General features: G+C 43.2%; 1 protein-coding gene across 1 annotated transcript in view; it reads left to right on the forward strand.

The window, feature by feature from the left end:
* naaladl2 (N-acetylated alpha-linked acidic dipeptidase like 2) overlaps positions 1–17,654 on the forward strand; it is a 539,711-nt gene that overhangs the window by 325,866 nt on the left and 196,191 nt on the right. The window lies entirely within an intron of this gene.

The raw sequence follows: 17,654 nt of genomic DNA on the forward strand, positions 1-17,654 counted from the left end.
AATAATCAGGTCCACACACTTATTTCGCTAAAGCAGCTTTATTCAAATGAATTCATTCACAGAAACGCACTGTTACATCTGTCATAAGCATGCCAATCAATGACGATGTCTTTGACTTGCAAATCTTTTCTCACTAGGGATAATAACACTTCATCAGTGTAAATTGGCTGTTAAGAATTTGCTTGAGTTACACGACTTGACTTGATTTACTGATTTGAAAGATCAAGCCTGTGTCTCCTTTTATCAGTGCTGTGGTGTATTTACAAAGTATGTTGCAACGATGATGGACCCTTGACACAAACATCCGACTTTTTTATCAAATGCACAAAGACTGGATGCAAAATCTGAGCCGGTTGAGTTGGGCGAAGCAATAGCTGGCCTTCCTTAACCCACAGGCGAGCGGTGCTGGGCACGACAGCGATGCACAGTTACTCGCACCAGGAGCTGCAGCCCTGTATCAGCCCTCGGCAATGGTTTTTCTTATGTAGGGGGCATATTCCGACAGTTCCTGCCACTGCAGCATGGATACGGAGATTCTTAAAGGTCCCATATTCTCCTTTTGGTTTTATATGCTCTTTAGTGTGTATTCTGGGTGTCTTGTGCATGTTTAGGCACCTCTATGTGCAAAAATTCAAAGTCCTCGAAAACGTGGCTTCTCCTATGTCCTCCTATTAGTAGTAGCAATACCCGCATAAAACGCTCGGTCCTTAGCCCCTGTTAGAATAATAGGCCTTTTTTTTTTTTTTACTTATATACTCAAGTGTTGTTGGATAAATCAGATAAGGTTTGATCAACCAGTAAAAAAGGGATGGTTTGAATGATTTTTGCTTACGTTAAAATATCAGTTTTTTTTTTTTATTAGTGTTTTAATCTAATCAGCTGACCTATCAGTATACAAAGATCTTTGTCTGAAGAGGGCTTGCAGAAGTGATTCCACATTCCAACATGTTTGATGTGGCCCTTCACAGTTAATCACTCACCAATTCTAACATAGGTTTAGTGTGGAGCCTTGACAGTTAATCATCTAAATGGTCTTCTCCCAAGGAATTGGTTACTAGTCTAGATTTCAGTTACTCAAATAAGAAACAGGCCAGGTAGAAAGTGTCTTCCCCTACAGATTGGAGAAAGGATGCGGGAGTATGATGCACCAATGAGAGAAGGGGAACCACACATCAGGAGACTCATAATTTGGAAAGCTGTGCCAATCGGAGGAAACCACACATCCTCAAATACATTATTTGGTTAGATATTCTCTGTATAAGAGTATAAAACGGTTCAGGGGAAAATAGCTGGGGTTCAGATTTCGTGAACTGACCCAGTATCTGTCTGTCATCAGGGACATGTAGTGTTGAACCCAGAGACTCTGTAACTTGTATTCTTGATTCATCGGGTTAATAAACTCTTTTAACCTGAAAGAGACGCCTCCAGTCATTCCTCTCATCCCATCAAAAGAATGTGCGGAGATATCCCAGGTAATTATTAAAAGGAGTCAGATTTCTATTCACATAAAATAGAGAGTTTGATCTAACACCCCCCTCATTTAAAATGGGTTTGTGACATCATAAACCCCTGATGTCACTGATCCAAGCCCATTGTTAGTCAACACATAAATTAGAGATATGAACCCCAAAAGGGCATCATATGGGACCTTTAACTTTTAGCGTGACATTCCCCCACCTTTGGATACCTGAAAAAAGACAGCTATAATTATAACGTGCATAGCAGAGATTATTTTTTAGCGTGTGCACTATTCAATTAACATTATTTAATGGGCCTTAATAACATTAAAAATGTAGAGTGCAATGTTTCATATGCACGTCTGTCAGAAAATATGTTGCTGAGCAAATAAAGCATTGATTGAGGAAGAAAAAAGGAGCATTTGGTATGTTCATTTTGTCCTCTATTTTCTAACACTTATTAAATCTGTCTTACATGGGTAATTTAAGGGATTTAGTTGGAAGATATAGCAAAATACTATGCATCAAAAAGAATCACCCATCAGTTAAATATTGGTTGAAAACATAACAGATTAATGCAGTAAAAGCAATGATTGAACATATGAAATCTATTAAACACTATAAATAAAGCAGACAGGGATTTCTTGCACATGAAAAGGAAGCTGCAGGGCAGTTTTTGGAGCGTAAAGGAACTTTATAACACACTCTAAACAGGAAGGTTTAAAACTTTTGCACAGGGCTCAGGGGAGTCTTTCCCTCAGCTGTAAACAAACCACCTAAAAATTTATTCAAGAGAAGCTAGATATGAGTGGGAATTATGTTTGCACCAATCCCTTAAATTGAGTTCATCTCTGGTGAACTTCACAACATGGATTTGTGCTGCTGACTAATAACAAAACGTATTGAGATAGCTAACCTGCTCTCAGCCTTATCTGCTTTCTTTAAGACAAATATGACTTAATTTGGATAAACCTTTATCCCGAAAGGTTGGCCACTTATCCTGACTGGCAGAGAAGGGTAAAATGTGTGCAGCGTGTTTTAATGAATGTATCTTCCAGACATACAGTAAGGTAAATCCTGCATTATGTGACCAAATGCTGGAGTTTGTTGACACACAGAGAACTTTGTTGGCTATTTGTACAGAAATAAGGTGGAGGTGGAAAAACAGCTCTGATTCCGTTGGAAAAAAGTTTATGCATTTTAGGTTTTTCATAAAAATATTACATACACCAACAATTCTACAGTATGTTGGGGCCTATAGGCAAAAAACTAATTGGGTTAGGGTTTGGTCCTCCAACCAGAGTTCATCGCCATTAAGTCTGCCAGCTAGCCAATGCTTACTCCTCTTCCTCCTGTCACTTTTTTCTCTCCTCAAGACAGATAACTCTTTTTCATTTTTTTTGTTGACTTTCATTGACAAACTTTGGCTTTTACAGCAGAAATGCAAGCAACACTTAGCAGGGCAAGTAGAGTGAGTGCCGTCAGATGGGTCCTGCCATATGGAAGTTTTCTTTTATTTCATTACTAAATTAGCATATTTCTGTCCACTGCTTTTGTTGAGGTCTGTCAACCCTACTAATCTGGGGCCTCAAGCAGTTGCCAGCTTTGTCTGTTGATAGTGCCTCTGCACACCAAGGAAAGAAGTAGGTAATGGATCATTGGTACATTGGTTATAGTCGTGTTCCTCCTTAAGCTGCAACCATTATGTGGAAATTGTGTATTTTACTTTTTGTTTCCGTTATGGTGGTGCTGTTGTTGTTCTAACCTTGACTGATTATGACGGTATGTAAAATGTTTTCGATAAAAGATATACCAATGAATGTATTCCTCTGCTTTATCATCTTCCTTACTTCTGTTTGTCCAAAGCCAATCAGTAGTGCCTTCATAGTAGGTTTAAAGTTTTATCTAGACAGGAAACGAAGACCTATAGTTCCACATGCTTCAGTTCTTATTTCCATTAGCAATAAATGCATATTAAATCATTAAACCATTTCTAGTGTCCTTGAAATTGTTGAGTTTTAAAAAAAAACATATTAAAAAAAAACATGTTTTTGTTCTTGTAAATTTAATACAAACATAATTTCAAATTTGGCAGTTGAGCAGTTTTACTTTGTACATATTGATTGATGTCAATTATGTCATGATTGGTAAAGCTCCAATTTATGAAATAGACTACAACTACAAAAGAGCAGATGGGATAATATGCCAACAAGATTTCACTGTTATATTCCTTGAGTTCCCGTTGTCCACACTTCCTTGCCCCTGAGGTTGAGGTCTGAGCAGTCATGCTCAGACCTCAGAGCAGTGCATGAATGAGGAAGGCGGTTATTGTGGTGATGACTCAGTCAGATGGTGGAGTCTGGACGTAGGTGAAAGTTGAGGGATGATGCAGTCAGATAACGGTGGCTGAGTATGAGGGACGTCGGGAGGTGGTAGTGCCAAATCTGGGATACCCGTTCCATGTCCTATGCATTCGAATTAACTCAAACTTGAACCCAAACACCGATTCCTCTCCTCTTCTTTCTCTCATTTTCTTTCTGGGTTTTTTTTTGGCAGATTCTGGCTTTTATGTACACCAGGGTTTTAAGAGTGTCATTAAGCTTTCATTAAAACGTCATCATCATTAGAGAAGGATTAGTAATTCCCTGGATTCACCACTTCAGTGGCTCAAGGAATATCAAAACACTATCAAAGTCTATTAAAACAATGATGTCGCCAGCACGCTGAGATGGCTTTGACCAACTGCTGTTTTTTGTTTCATTTTTTCTGGAGTAAAAGTAAGTTTATTGTGGTGTTATTATATATCTATGGTTAGGGTTGGAGTAACATTGGGGTTGTTGACTATTTGACATTCAAGAGATGTTTTGACGCCATCAATGGTGGTTGCTTATTTGAAATTCTATCTGAACCTTTCTTCTCATCACCTTATCGCAACTGGCAAAAGCGTGTATTTCTATTTTTTTTGTTTCACCCTTAGTAAACCAGACAGGTTATAAAGAACAAATTAATACTTAAAAAGATGGTCTGCAGCTGGGGTGGGTCTTATTCCGCTTGGCAAAAAGCTTCAATACACCCACCTGTCAGTCAATTCAGCCCACCTATATCTTTTTGCAAATTGACTCACCTGTTGGCTAAATCCTAATTTAAACAGACTGGTCATAAAATTATCACCTCTCATACCATTTTACTTTCAAAGAAATGATATTTCCAGACTAAAATCATTGTTTGCAGTTCATGTGTTTATTTCTGCTGTGAAAGTAGCATTGTTTTCTAATTAAAAGATTTTTTTTTATTTTTTTATTTTTTATTAACAAAAAACTTACTCCAGCTCCTCGATGGGACCCCGAGGCATTCCCAGGACAGCCTAGAGACATAGGGTATGTTCCAGTTCTCTTATTTGCAATCTCCTTGGTCCTCAGCCGAACTGGAAGTAATTCCAGAGCCGTGGATCATTCCAAAGCTCTTATAGCGAACGGAGGAGAGAGGATCGAGGAGAGAGGAGGCAGATCCGAGGAGCAATGACCGAGGAGACACAAGAGCTGACTTCATGGAAGTCTTTCACTGACAGACACGCCCCCTTCTCATATATCTTGTAACTCATTGATTGGACACTGCAGCAGATCAGACTTCAGTGAAACTTCTCAACATGAGCAGAGTTTAATACCGGAGACAAGACAGACACTAAAAAGACGCTAAACAGAGCGTCAGACATTTAAACAGATGATGAACATCAGTGAGTTTGTAAAGAGTCGGTCTGTGATGAGCTAAAAAGTGTCGGCCATGAAGATTAACAACCAAATATGAAGCTCTATAACTTCTATAAAATCAATACATCCTTGATGTTCTGTTCATCATCCCTCAGACAGTTTGAATGTCTGATGATGACAGTTTGATGAAGAGGGAGTCCATTTTACATTCACACTTAATTACTGTATCTTCAGAAGGTTTCATCATTTAGATTTTAATCAATCATTTTCAGTATTCCTGACAAAATGATTTTTTTTGTCAGTAGAAATTGTCCTTGTGGTTTGAAGCAGACAACAGGTTGTTCTTCAGGTGTTTGTCAGGTAAAGAGACTAAACATTGTAACTGTGTGTATTTGATTAGAAATAATACAGTGTGTTTTTGTGTGAACATAAGCTGTTCGGCGGATTGACAACTGAACGTGATCAGCTGATGTTGCCACATGTGATGCTGTCAAGGAAAGGACATTTCATGTCTCTTAAAACTGATTTCCTTGGTCCTCTCTCCTCGGCTTGGTTTCCTCCGTGCATGGGTGGGACTAAGACGCAAGTGGAGGAGACAACTTGGAGGACACTCGATGCAAATAATAATAATATGCCCGGAACGCTTCCCTAGGGAGATGTCCAGGGCGCATCCGGAACAGATTCCTGAGCCACCACAGCAGACTCCTCTCGATGTGGAGGATTAGTGGCTCTACTCCGAGCGCCTCCCTGGTGGCCGAGCTCCTCACCCTACCTCCTAAGGTTGCGCCCGGCCACCCTATGGAGGAAGCCGCTGAAATCCGGGATCACGTTCTTTAGGTCATGACCTAAAGCTCATTGATCATAGGTGAGGGACGGCACGAACATCGACCGGTAAATCAAGAGCTTCGCCTTTTGGCTGAGCACCTTCTTCTCCACGACGGATGACTGCGGATGCTGCACCGATCCATCTGTTGATCTCAAGCTCCATCCTCCACCCACTCGTGAACAAGACCTTGAGATACTTAAACTCCTCCACATGGGGCAAGGACTCCCCACTGACCCAGAGAGGGCAAGCCACCTTTTTCCAGTCGAGGACCATGGCCTCAGATTTAGAGGTGCTGATTCTCATCCCAGCTTCCTCACACTCTACAGCGAACAAACCCAGTGCGTGTTGGAGGTCCAGGTTCGATGGAGCCAACAGGACCACATCATCCACAAAAAGCAGAGACGAGATCCTGTGGTCCCCGAACCGGACACCCTCTAACCCCTGGCTGCACCTAGAAATTCAGTCCATAAAAGTTATGAAGAGAACCAGTGACAAAATTCAGCCCTGCCGGAATCCAATGCGCACCGGGAACAGTCCCGACTTACTGCCGGCAATGCGAACCAGGCTCCTGCTCCGGAGCGTTTAACATGAGACCTACGGGAAGTTCTTGGTTTTTGGGGCCAGGCTTAAGTAGATGCTCGAGGAACTGCAGGTTTTTGCACATGTTTTTTTACACCAGTGGTTGCTGCTTTGATCAAACACAGATTGAGAACAAAGGTTGGTGACAAAACTATAGGTAATTGTCAATATGTGATTCTGACCACCAGTTCATATTTAATTACTTGCTTTGCCAAAATCAATCTTATTGCAATTTCAAATTAGATTATTATTAGTATTTTCTTAATCATGGCACAGTCCAACCTGCAGACTCAGCTTCCTTCTTTTCCATGTGGTTCATTCGCATTCCTCTGGTGGATGAGATAGTCGTATTGTTGAAAATTAAGATATAGAGGTGTTTAAAGTTGTGTAGGAGATGAAACTTCATTTTGAACACGAGAGTTTGGAAATTGATTTGCTGAATGAATGATTTCAAATATTAAATTTGCAAGACTCAGTCAGACGTAGAATGTCTTGAAATCAGATAGTTTGTATTGAGTTTAACTTTCAACTAAAATTCAGTTTTCTTATCCCTGCCTGTCCAGATGTATACCTGTATATCTGCTGCAGCCAACCTTAGCATTTTTCCCAACCTATCAATGACAATATCGTTGATGGACTTTTTCACTTTCACCTCATGTTTGCTTGTGGACTATTGATCTCAATAATTAACACTGCCCCACACATGCAGAAGATGCAAACACTCTTGGTGCCACTGTGTAAACACCAAACCGCACTACTACCTTGACTTGGAACTTACGACCAAAGACCTGAGACTTACTTACTTAGTTACTAACTCTGTCCTGCCTCTGCATATTACACAAAGAAAGCAGAAAGGTGGCATTTGTACGACCCAGAGTACCAAAGTGAATGTTTGTTTTGAAGATATTCTGTCTGTTTGCTTTTCACAATAGAAATTTCCTTTTAGGAATTCATCTGACAGTGGAACAACAGGTCAGAAACAATAGCATCTAGATTCCCCTTTAAGCCAGCACTGACATAATAAAGAACCTGCCGTGTATGACAGGATTAAGAAAAAAATACCTTCAACAGCATTTTACATTTACAAGTCAGAGCTGCCAACGGCAAAGCAGAAAAGCAATAAATTACTACAGACGAGTAGGAACAAAAAATATGAATAATTCTGTCCGAATCATTTAATTCTGGGATTGTGTTATAGAGAAAAGGAATTACTTCCTCTCTCTCCTCTTAAGTCTCCATCCCTCTCTCCTTCTTCTTCTTCATCCCTGTCTGTTGGTGTTAGCTTAGCAAAATGTATAATAGTAAGTGTCATATTCACAGGGATAAGAAGGAAGGACCCTCCTGTAGTGATTATTAGCTGAAATGCATTCCTCTCCCTCTGCTTTGATCACGGTGGGAGACCATGTAAAGCTTCCTGCCATCTCATTTGTTTCATGTCTTCCATTTTCTATCATCTGCCTTCGTATTGATTATCTCTCATTCATCCCAGAAATTAAGCAGAAGCACAATTATACTGACACATGACTGGCCTGAATGAGCCAAGTCTTGGGGCTACATGTTGTGTACTGTGACAGTCTGACACGGGAAAATGTGTTTTGTTACGCTTTTATTTTGTATAGAGTTTCGGTCTACAGGCTTGTTTTTTTACGAGTGGCATGGCTGTAGTGCAGGTACTGTGGGTGGATGGCCTGTTTGTCTGCCAGTTAGTTTGGTGCTGGAGTGTGAAATTACAGTGAGTTATATTTGACTGTGTTCTTTACACACTAAGAGAAATTTGCACATTAAATATGTAGTCTTTTTGAGACTTAGAGAGAGCAGGTTAACAGCTCTGTGAGAGAAAGTCTAAAAGAACATGTTAGATTGAGGTACATGTGGAATTACATTGTCATCTCAGGGGACCTGTGCTGTCTCATGGTGCAGAAACCTCTGGAGGAAACCTCTTTGTCCCAGTCGTTTATCTCTTAAAACAGATACATTAAATGTGGCACAGCACTCTCTGACTCACTGAGATCTTATAACTCTGTGTCATGGTTTAACTTGGAGGATTTTTTTAAATAGATTATTCTCCTAAACAATGACTTCAAATTCAAAATAAAACTCCTCCTGACAGGACTGACACAAAGATCAGCACGCAATCCTTGCACATTAAATGACCTAAATTTGCGTCTTAAATAAATGTACAGCTGCACATTGAAAACTCTGATCGCTGTTTTGCACATTTACACCCTGCCCCAGTGAAGTGTTTACATTTGTTTACATTCCGTTATACACTCATAATTATGTTATATATACACAATTACATGTTTTCTTTATTTGAGACCTAGACTTAATATTTATCTAAATTCTGGAAGTATATTTCTTTCAGATTTTTTTTTTTGTGCTATTTTAGAGCCTTTTTTTCAATTTATATATTCCTCTGTTTTATTTGCTTTAACAACCTGCTGCTGAAAACTATTTTTCTAGTTTGAGATCAATAAAGTACATATATCTATCTGTCAAAAATGTATAGATGTGTAAGGTATGTTATTATGTTATTATGTTATGCGAGTTACCTGGTTAAACAGTGTATAGCCTGTAGCGGCAGCTTTTATTTTGAAGAGGTTCAAGGAAGGGAAGTGTGTGGTTAAGCGTGTGTGCTGTGTGTTCGGCTGTGTGCAGCAGTAAAGGAGGAGACGTGTGTTCACTTCATGCCCGATTCCGTATTTCTTTATTTTATAGTTTAATAAGTATAGGCGTCATAAAAACCGCTCGGTTACATTGGTGGCAGCGGTGAAATCATGTGGAAGTGCGACGAGGACCCACTGAGCTACAGGATGCACCGCGGTGAAAAATCTTCTGGCAGCAGCATCAGAATTGAACTCCCGTCGCCATTCGCTGGAGATGAAAAGCAAAGTTTCCCGTGCTGGGCCCGACAGTACGAAGTGGCAGTGAGAGCACTAGTAGGAGGTAATGGAGCTGACTATGATTACGAGCTGATCAGGATTTTACCAACACGACTCTCCAAGGCTGCGTTCCTCCTGTGGGATAGCCTCCCAGCAGCTGTTCAGGCCGATTATTCTGTAGTGAAGGAGAAGTTACAGGAAGCTTTTGGACAAAGGCAGTTTATGGACCGTTTCAGAGCAAACCTTGCTGCCCGACTCCGTGCTCCAGGTGAGAGTTTGGAAGTGTACGCAGCAGAAATAAGCAAGCTAGTTCAGGAAGCCTTCCCAAACTACGGTGACATAGCTCAGAAAGAGGAGAAGTTTCGCAGATTTTTGGCTGGACTTGACCCGGCTCTGAGAGCTAAATGTCACGAGCAAGGCGCGACGGATTTGGAAGAGGCTCTGATTATTGCTGGTCGTTGTGAGATGGCCAGAGAGACTCTAAGAATTGACTATGTAAGCCCCCATGTACGCCAGCCTCCTACTGCAGCAGCCATATCTGATGGAGGTGAGTTGTACAGGGCTATGGACAGAATTACAGAGGACATGAGAGAAATGAGGATGGAAATGAGACGAATGGCAGAGGAAAATAATCGACTGAAGTCCAGTAGCTGGAGAGAAGAACGGAGAACACCTCCCCGTGGAGGTCAGTGTACATGGGGGGAACAAGGCAGCCGTGCACGCCGACCAAGTGGTGAGCAGAGAGGGCGTTCCCCTGACCGTGGCTGGCGTGACCGCAGAGCAGAGGTAGGACCCGGGGAAAGACAGGATTACTGGGTACCTGAGTATGGCCGTAATGGGTCTCCAAATTGGCGGAGCCCCAGACCTGCCAGGGAGTCCTTTAATGACGAAACCCCAAGGCGTCGAGGAGTGCGGTTTCTCTCCCCCAGGAGGGAGGACCTAGCCAGCCAGTCGGGAAAAGAGATGTAGCTGATGTTAAGGCCCAAACACCAGCTACAGACCCCATGGGCCCATTGGGGGGAGTAATCCTTACTCCCTCTACAAGTAACGCATTGATACCAGACAGGGCTGAGCAGCAGCAAACCTCATATGTGAGGGGAAGCATCGAAGGAACAGAAATCAACATACTGGTGGATTCAGGATCAACAGAGTCCTTCATCAGTGCTGAGTTTCGCATGGCTGTTCCAGCACTGCGCAAGCGACCCCTAAATGCTGACATCATTGCTGCCCGAACTGTGAATGGCCAGATGCTCGATACATTGGGCTCTATAACAGCAACTCTCCATCTGGGTAAGGAGACCTGGCAGCATGTGTTCTATGTACTTCGAGGCTCTACACAAGCAGCACTGCTGGGCTTGGACTTTCTTGTTGCTAACCATGCCCTCCTGGATTACGTCTGTGGCCGACTGCAGTTATGGGACACCGTTATTCCCCTTTTGAGTGGCAAGGATTTGATACCTGAGTGCTGTAATGTTTCGATCGCAACTCCGGTGACACTGCCCCCCCTCAGCGAGAGGCTGGTGCCTGTAAAGGTGTCCCCGGCCAGACTCGTTGACCAGCTCCCCGAGTTTGTGGGCTACTTGGCACCTAACCTCCAGGGTAAAAGTGAGTGTGTAGTAGCTCACACAGTGACATTAGTGAAAAATGGGGTTACAACAGCCCGTGTTTTGAACCCGACAGAGCAAGACATTGTGCTAAGAGAGGGCATTCACTTGGGGGAGTTTTTCTCTGTGGATGAGTCTGAGCTTGTGCCCCTCCCACAGTTCCCTGTTGAGACTGTGTCTGCCATATCGGCCACTGATGTGCCTGTTGTATCGCTGGAGGAGTCCTCGGCTAATCGGCAGCAGAAAGCACAGTTAGCTGCATTACTAGCTGAACACAGGGAGATATTCAGCACATCGAAAAGGGTGACTGGCAAATGCACACTCATCAAACATCACATCAAAACTGCTGGTCACCCCCCCCTACGACAGCGTGCCTACAGAACCTCACCAGAAAAGAGAGAGGAAATAGACAAGCAAGTGGCGGCCCTGTTAGCTGATGGGGTCATTGAGGAGAGCTGCAGCCCATGGGCGTCACCTGTCGTCCTGGTCAAGAAGAAGAATGGTGAGTGGAGGTTCTGTATTGACTATCGTCGCTTAAACAGTGTAACTGTGAAAGACTGTCATCCCCTTCCCAGGGTGGATGATACTTTGGATGCCTTAGCAGGGTCCCGGTGGTTTAGCACGTTGGATTTCTCTAACGGCTACTGGCAGGTTGAGGTCGCGGAGGAAGACCGAGAGAAAACGGCCTTCACAACAGGCAGGGGCCTGTACCAGTGGCGGTCAATGCCCATGGGACTCACCAACTCACCTGCTACATTTCAGCGCATGATGGAACTCGTACTTAGAGGGCTTCCGTGGCAGGTGTGTATGGTGTACCTGGATGATATACTGATATACAGTCCCACCTTTGAGGATCATCTCGTCAGTCTGCAGGAGGTCTTCACCAGGATTCAGGCCGCAGGCCTAAGACTGAACCCTACAAAGTGCCATCTGGCCCGGGGTCATGTGGTGTTCCTGGGGCATGTAGTTTCACGCCACGGCCTACAGCCTGACCCTCGGAACACGGACAAGGTCAAGAACTGGCCCACACCACAGAACCCAACCGAAGTGAGAGCTTTTGTGGGCCTTTGCTCTTATTATAGACGTTTTGTTAGGGACTTTGCCCAGCGTGCAGCTCCTCTGCACCGCCTAACATGTAAAGACACAGCTTTCCTCTGGACAACTGAATGTGATGCAGCCTTTGAGTACCTTAAAGGGGTGCTTTCCTCTGCCCCGGTTGTCACATTGCCCAACTTCAGTTCCCCCTTTAAAGTGTACACGGATGCCTCCATGGAAGCTGTGGGGGCTGTGTTGGCTCAGGACAAGGATGGACTAGAGAGAGTAGTAGTGTATGCCAGTCAAGCGCTCACTCCCACAGAGAGGCGCTGGTCCACGTTTGATCGGGAACTGTGGGCTGTGGTGTGGGCTGTGCGTCAATTCAGACACTACATTGGATCAGCTGCATTCACCGTAATAACGGATCATAAGCCGTTGTTAGGCCTCCGCAGCATGTCTGTTGACAAGGATCCAACAGGCAAAAGAGCTAGATGGATTTTGGAACTGGACCCTTTCAACTGGGTCATGCAGCACAAGGATGGACGGAAGCATACTAATGCTGATGCTCTCTCACGGAGACCTCCGGAATCAGAGTCTGCTATAGTGAATCCCGCCTCAGAGGAAGCAGTCATCCAGGTGAATGCTATAGGGGAGGACGGGAAATCAAGTGTTCCCCAATCTGGCACTTCGTTGACTCAGCAACCTGCTGTGAACAATCAGGCTACAGAGCAGCAAATGGTCATGGACAGTGAACTGACTGACTTGTTTGATTTGCTGACTGCACTTTCACATGAGGGGGCTGGAGTTACGGAACTGCAACAGTCGGACCCGGATATTGCTAAAGTGTTGGAATGGATTGAAAGTAACGGGTCCCGACCTCCTCGGAAGCAGATGCAAGGTAGCTCTCGGAGGCTTAGGAAATTATGGACGGAGTATTCTCGCCTCTCTGTTGTGAATGGGCTACTCTGTCGGTCAGTGAAGTCCTCCCTCACAGGGGATGCCCACTGTCAAGTGGTTGTGCCCTCCTCACTTGTCCCTGATGTGCTGCAGCAACTTCATGGAGGGCCCGCGTCAGCTCATTTCTCAGCAGAACGGGTGTTTGAACGGGCACGACAAACATGTTACTGGCCCTCTATGTTCAAGGACATTCAGCGATGGTGTGAGCAGTGTGTGCCCTGTCAAACTCGCCGAGCTCCTGTACCTAAACGTCGAGCACCGATGGGTGGGTCCCAAGCGACTCGTCCCTTTCAGAGAGTGGCTACTGACATTCTTGAACTTCCAATGACTTCAAAGGGTAACAGATATGTGTTAGTTGTGGAAGACTATTTTACTAAGTTTGTGAATCTGTATGCTCTTCCTAACCAAACAGCCCAATCGGTAGCACGGTGTCTGTTTGAGGATTATGTCCTGGTTCATGGCGTTCCAGAAAGGGTTCATAGTGATCAGGGCCGGCAGTTTGAGGCTGAAATTGTTCAGAGATTGTGTCAGCTTTTGGGTATCAAGAAAACACGCACCACGCCATACAATCCCAAGTCAGATGGGATGGTTGAACGCTTTAATCGGACTCTCATCGACCAGCTGGCCAAATCGTTGTTGGACTGTGGGGGTGAATGGGACGATTATCTGAAACATGTGGCGTTTGCATATAACACGTCTGTGCACTCCTCCACCAACTACACGCCTTACCTTTTGTGCCATGGACGAGAGGCGCGTGTTCCGGTAGATGTTTTGGTGCCATCTCAAATGGTGCACCGGGACATGCCTTTTTCTCATGCCGACTTTGTATCTTCTCTGGCTGACAGGCTGGAGACGGCTTTCAGTAATGCCAGGCAACATGGTGCCACTGCGCATGAGGACCAAAAACTGTACTATGATGGAGCAGTCCGTCACCGGCCGTTTTCTGTAGGTGATCGGGTGTGGCTGCATAATCCTACTGAGGACCGAATGAAGCTGGCCCCTCACTGGAGAGGGCCCTTCAGGGTCCTGGCTGTGTTGGACTCGCAGGGGGAACCTGGACTTACGTATCGCATTGACAATCCTTTGAACTCTGACGGATTGGGGCAGGTTGTCCATTATGACAGACTGAGACCCTACACGCTGCCATTGCCTGCTGTTTCTCCGGATAGCGTCTCGGCTTCTCCCATTCATGCTCCCTCACTGCTGGAGGAGGGGTCGACACATGGGGACTGGGGGGCTGAGGAGCAAATGGCTGATGGTGGCCCTGGGGCTGCACTGGATACGGCCGCCAGCAGGCCGAAACTGACTGTGTCTCGTTTTGGCAGGACTGTGAATCAGCCAGTTCGTTTCAGTGACTTTGTCAGTTATAAGTGATTTGCTTGGTTCATGCTGTGTGAAAAAAAAAAAAAAAAAAAAAGGGTGAAGGGATCTGAGTGTTCATGTTCATGTGTCTTCCTGTTATGGCAGGCTGTCAATGCTAATGGTATGTTCGAACACGATTCTCTGTGTATCAGTTGTGTCTGGTGTACGTTTGAGATTGTGGGGGGTATATGGTGTTGAGGCTGTGAAGTGGGTGATGCAATTATTTGCTCTGACAATTGTGTTCTGGTGGCAGGTTCCTGTTTTTGTACATTTCTTGCATTTATGCTTGTTAATTTTGTGAAACGAGGACGTTTCTTTTCGGAGGAGGGGAGGTATGTAAGGTATGTTATTATGTTATTATGTTATGCGAGTTACCTGGTTAAACAGTGTATAGCCTGTAGCGGCAGCTTTTATTTTGAAGAGGTTCAAGGAAGGGAAGTGTGTGGTTAAGCGTGTGTGCTGTGTGTTCGGCTGTGTGCAGCAGTAAAGGAGGAGACGTGTGTTCACTTCATGCCCGATTCCGTATTTCTTTATTTTATAGTTTAATAAGTATAGGAGTCATAAAAACCGCTCGGTTACAGATGTATAGAATATATAGACTATCTCTCCACCCTGTTACATTCTATGTACGGGATATGAACCCTTTGCTCGTCAGAGTCTGTGGATATTAATTTAAGACACAGCGGCCTATCGGGCACGCCCGACAGCTCATCTTTAGAGCACCTGTGCAATCATTGATGGTTTGATCGTAACGTGTCTCCAAGCGGCCGAGAGGCTGGAGAGATAGTCTCTTCACTCAGAGAACCAAGGTTACAAAGCAACCCTACGTTCTCTTTGGTCTCGACTATTGATTCTCCCCGTTACATTCTATGTACGGGGTAGCTCTTTAAGACACCCCGAGACAGCAACCCAATCCCATACGTGTGCAACAAATTAACGTAACGGGGTGGAGAGATAGTCTTGAAACGAAAGAGAACTGTCTTTATCGAGACCAATATTTCTGCTCCTACGAGATGCCATCAACCCTCTGTGATGGCTTACATCTGGGTAGTTAAGCATTAAGTCAGAATGGTAATCACCATTTACCCAAATTAGGGCCCAACTAGTGGTGGACAGCTGTGTTACAGCTTACACACAACAATTGACCTGAAATGCTGGAAATGATTAGTTTAATAGACAGGATAACTAAGTTTAGTTTAGTTGACTTATCTCATGAAATACATCTCAAGTTTAACTAACACAAATTTAACTAACCCTATCCCAATAAGAGCTGTTGTGAGTGGGCTGACCTGAATCATCCACCATGAATGAGAAATGTTAAAGTTTCCTCAGCAAAAGGCATTGGAAACCCCAATTAACATTTCACTACCACATATCTAACTTTTACAGAACATGTAAACTTTCAATTTACCTTTAATTCTAAACCATTTCAATCAAGGACATCAACATAGTACAGCAAAGCTAATTAGCAGTGAAGACGGTTTAAAATGCAAATATTTTTCTGATCATTTTTGGTAGCCACTTGCAATTTGAGCATGTTTTTTCCTTATATTTTTTGTCAGACTTTAAAAAAACGTCCATAATGTCAGCCTGACATCTTAGGGAAATATATTGCAGAAACTGTCCTCCGTCTTTATGATTTTTCTTTTTCTAAAAACACAAATGATACAGCTTTGTTATACCTTCAAGGCCAGAATCACAGATTACCCTTAAAAAAATGGATAGAAACTGAAGTTACAACAAAACATGTTGAGATTATTTTTACACTTTGTCTTTATTAGACAGACGAAGCGTAATTACAAAGGACATGAAGGTTGAAACGTACTTCTCCATTTTTGACACAAATGATCAGACATTGCTGAGGAAACCAATAAGTATTTTGTCGGTATCTCAATTTTATTTGTGTCAGTTTTCATCGCTCACCTTCTTCCCTCAATATCATGAAGTGAGCAGCTGGTCTTTTACTTTTTATTGAATATGTCAAAATGTCAGAGGCCTTGGTGGGTTGACACACAAACCACACAAAAGGAAACCCTAAGCTGCACATATCCAGTGTGTCAGTCCAGACATCAGTTAATATCAGTGTCCAGTTCTGGATAGGCTTTAAAGATGAAGTTCAATACTTCTGAGATTTCAACAAAACAGCCTTCAAAGGTGTTTCATTGGATTGTTCGGTATTATGAATATTATGAACCGTGGAGTTATGTTGGAGTTGGAGTTGAAACATTTACTCATAAAAACCTTCTCTTTTTAAAACCTAAAACAATGAAATTCTTTAGCTGAAAAATAATTTGTTGTATTCACAAATGTGTTTTATATGAAATGATGTTAACTTCGTCTTTGATCTGATGTACTTTATGGACAAATGACAATGCTTCTACAATGCCTTCACATATACGACAATGTGGCACCGTTCCTTTAACTGTACAGGACTGAACAGTTTCTTATGACTTTAAGATTCCTCGGCTACTAAAAAAAAAGTGTGGATCACAATGTTGTTTCTTCTTGCAACAAAAGATTTGTATGGATGTAAAAGGTTCTTTCTTCGATACAAACCTATCAATGAAAACAATAACAAAAGATGACATTGAGGCTAGCGGGGAATCATGGGAGTTCTCTCTGTTTTTGCAAATTCCCCAACTAACCAAACTGTAATAATAAAGATAGAAAACCAGGAAGAGTTCATGTTGTCCTCAGATTTGACCATTTTCCATTTTCTATTGTTCTGGAAGTCCCATACTTAGTCTAAAAAATTAACACTAACAATTAAATCAACATTTTCTCACCTATTTGGAAATAAAAACACAAATATAAGAGTGAAGGCTAACCGTTAAGAAACTGGCCTTCAACAGGGAGCTGTTAAACAGTTAAAGGTTTTGATTCAGGTTCATGTACTATGCTGTTTTTTGGAGGTGACCTTGTGAACAACATGCTCCCCTTATTAAAGTGACATCAAACAATTTTAGTGTGGCATGTCCCTTTGTATAACTATCAAGGGCCTTAAGCCTGGTTCACACGGCAGGATAATTACGCCGATTTTGGCCCCGATTCTCCCCTTCCGATAATCTTAAGGACGCCCCGATCATCATAAGATAATCTTATAAGATCATCCTGCCGTGTGTGGTGTGTTCAGACCGTTCTCGTCTGGTCGGAAGAATGTCGGGACCGCTCCGATCTCAAATCGGGGATATTCAACAAGTTGGATTGTTTTGGCCCGATCTCTCATCATGTGTGGTGTCCCCCGA

Source organism: Symphodus melops (assembly GCF_947650265.1).
Source record: "Symphodus melops genome assembly, chromosome: 8".
NCBI classification, from domain to species: Eukaryota; Metazoa; Chordata; class Actinopteri; order Labriformes; family Labridae; genus Symphodus; species Symphodus melops.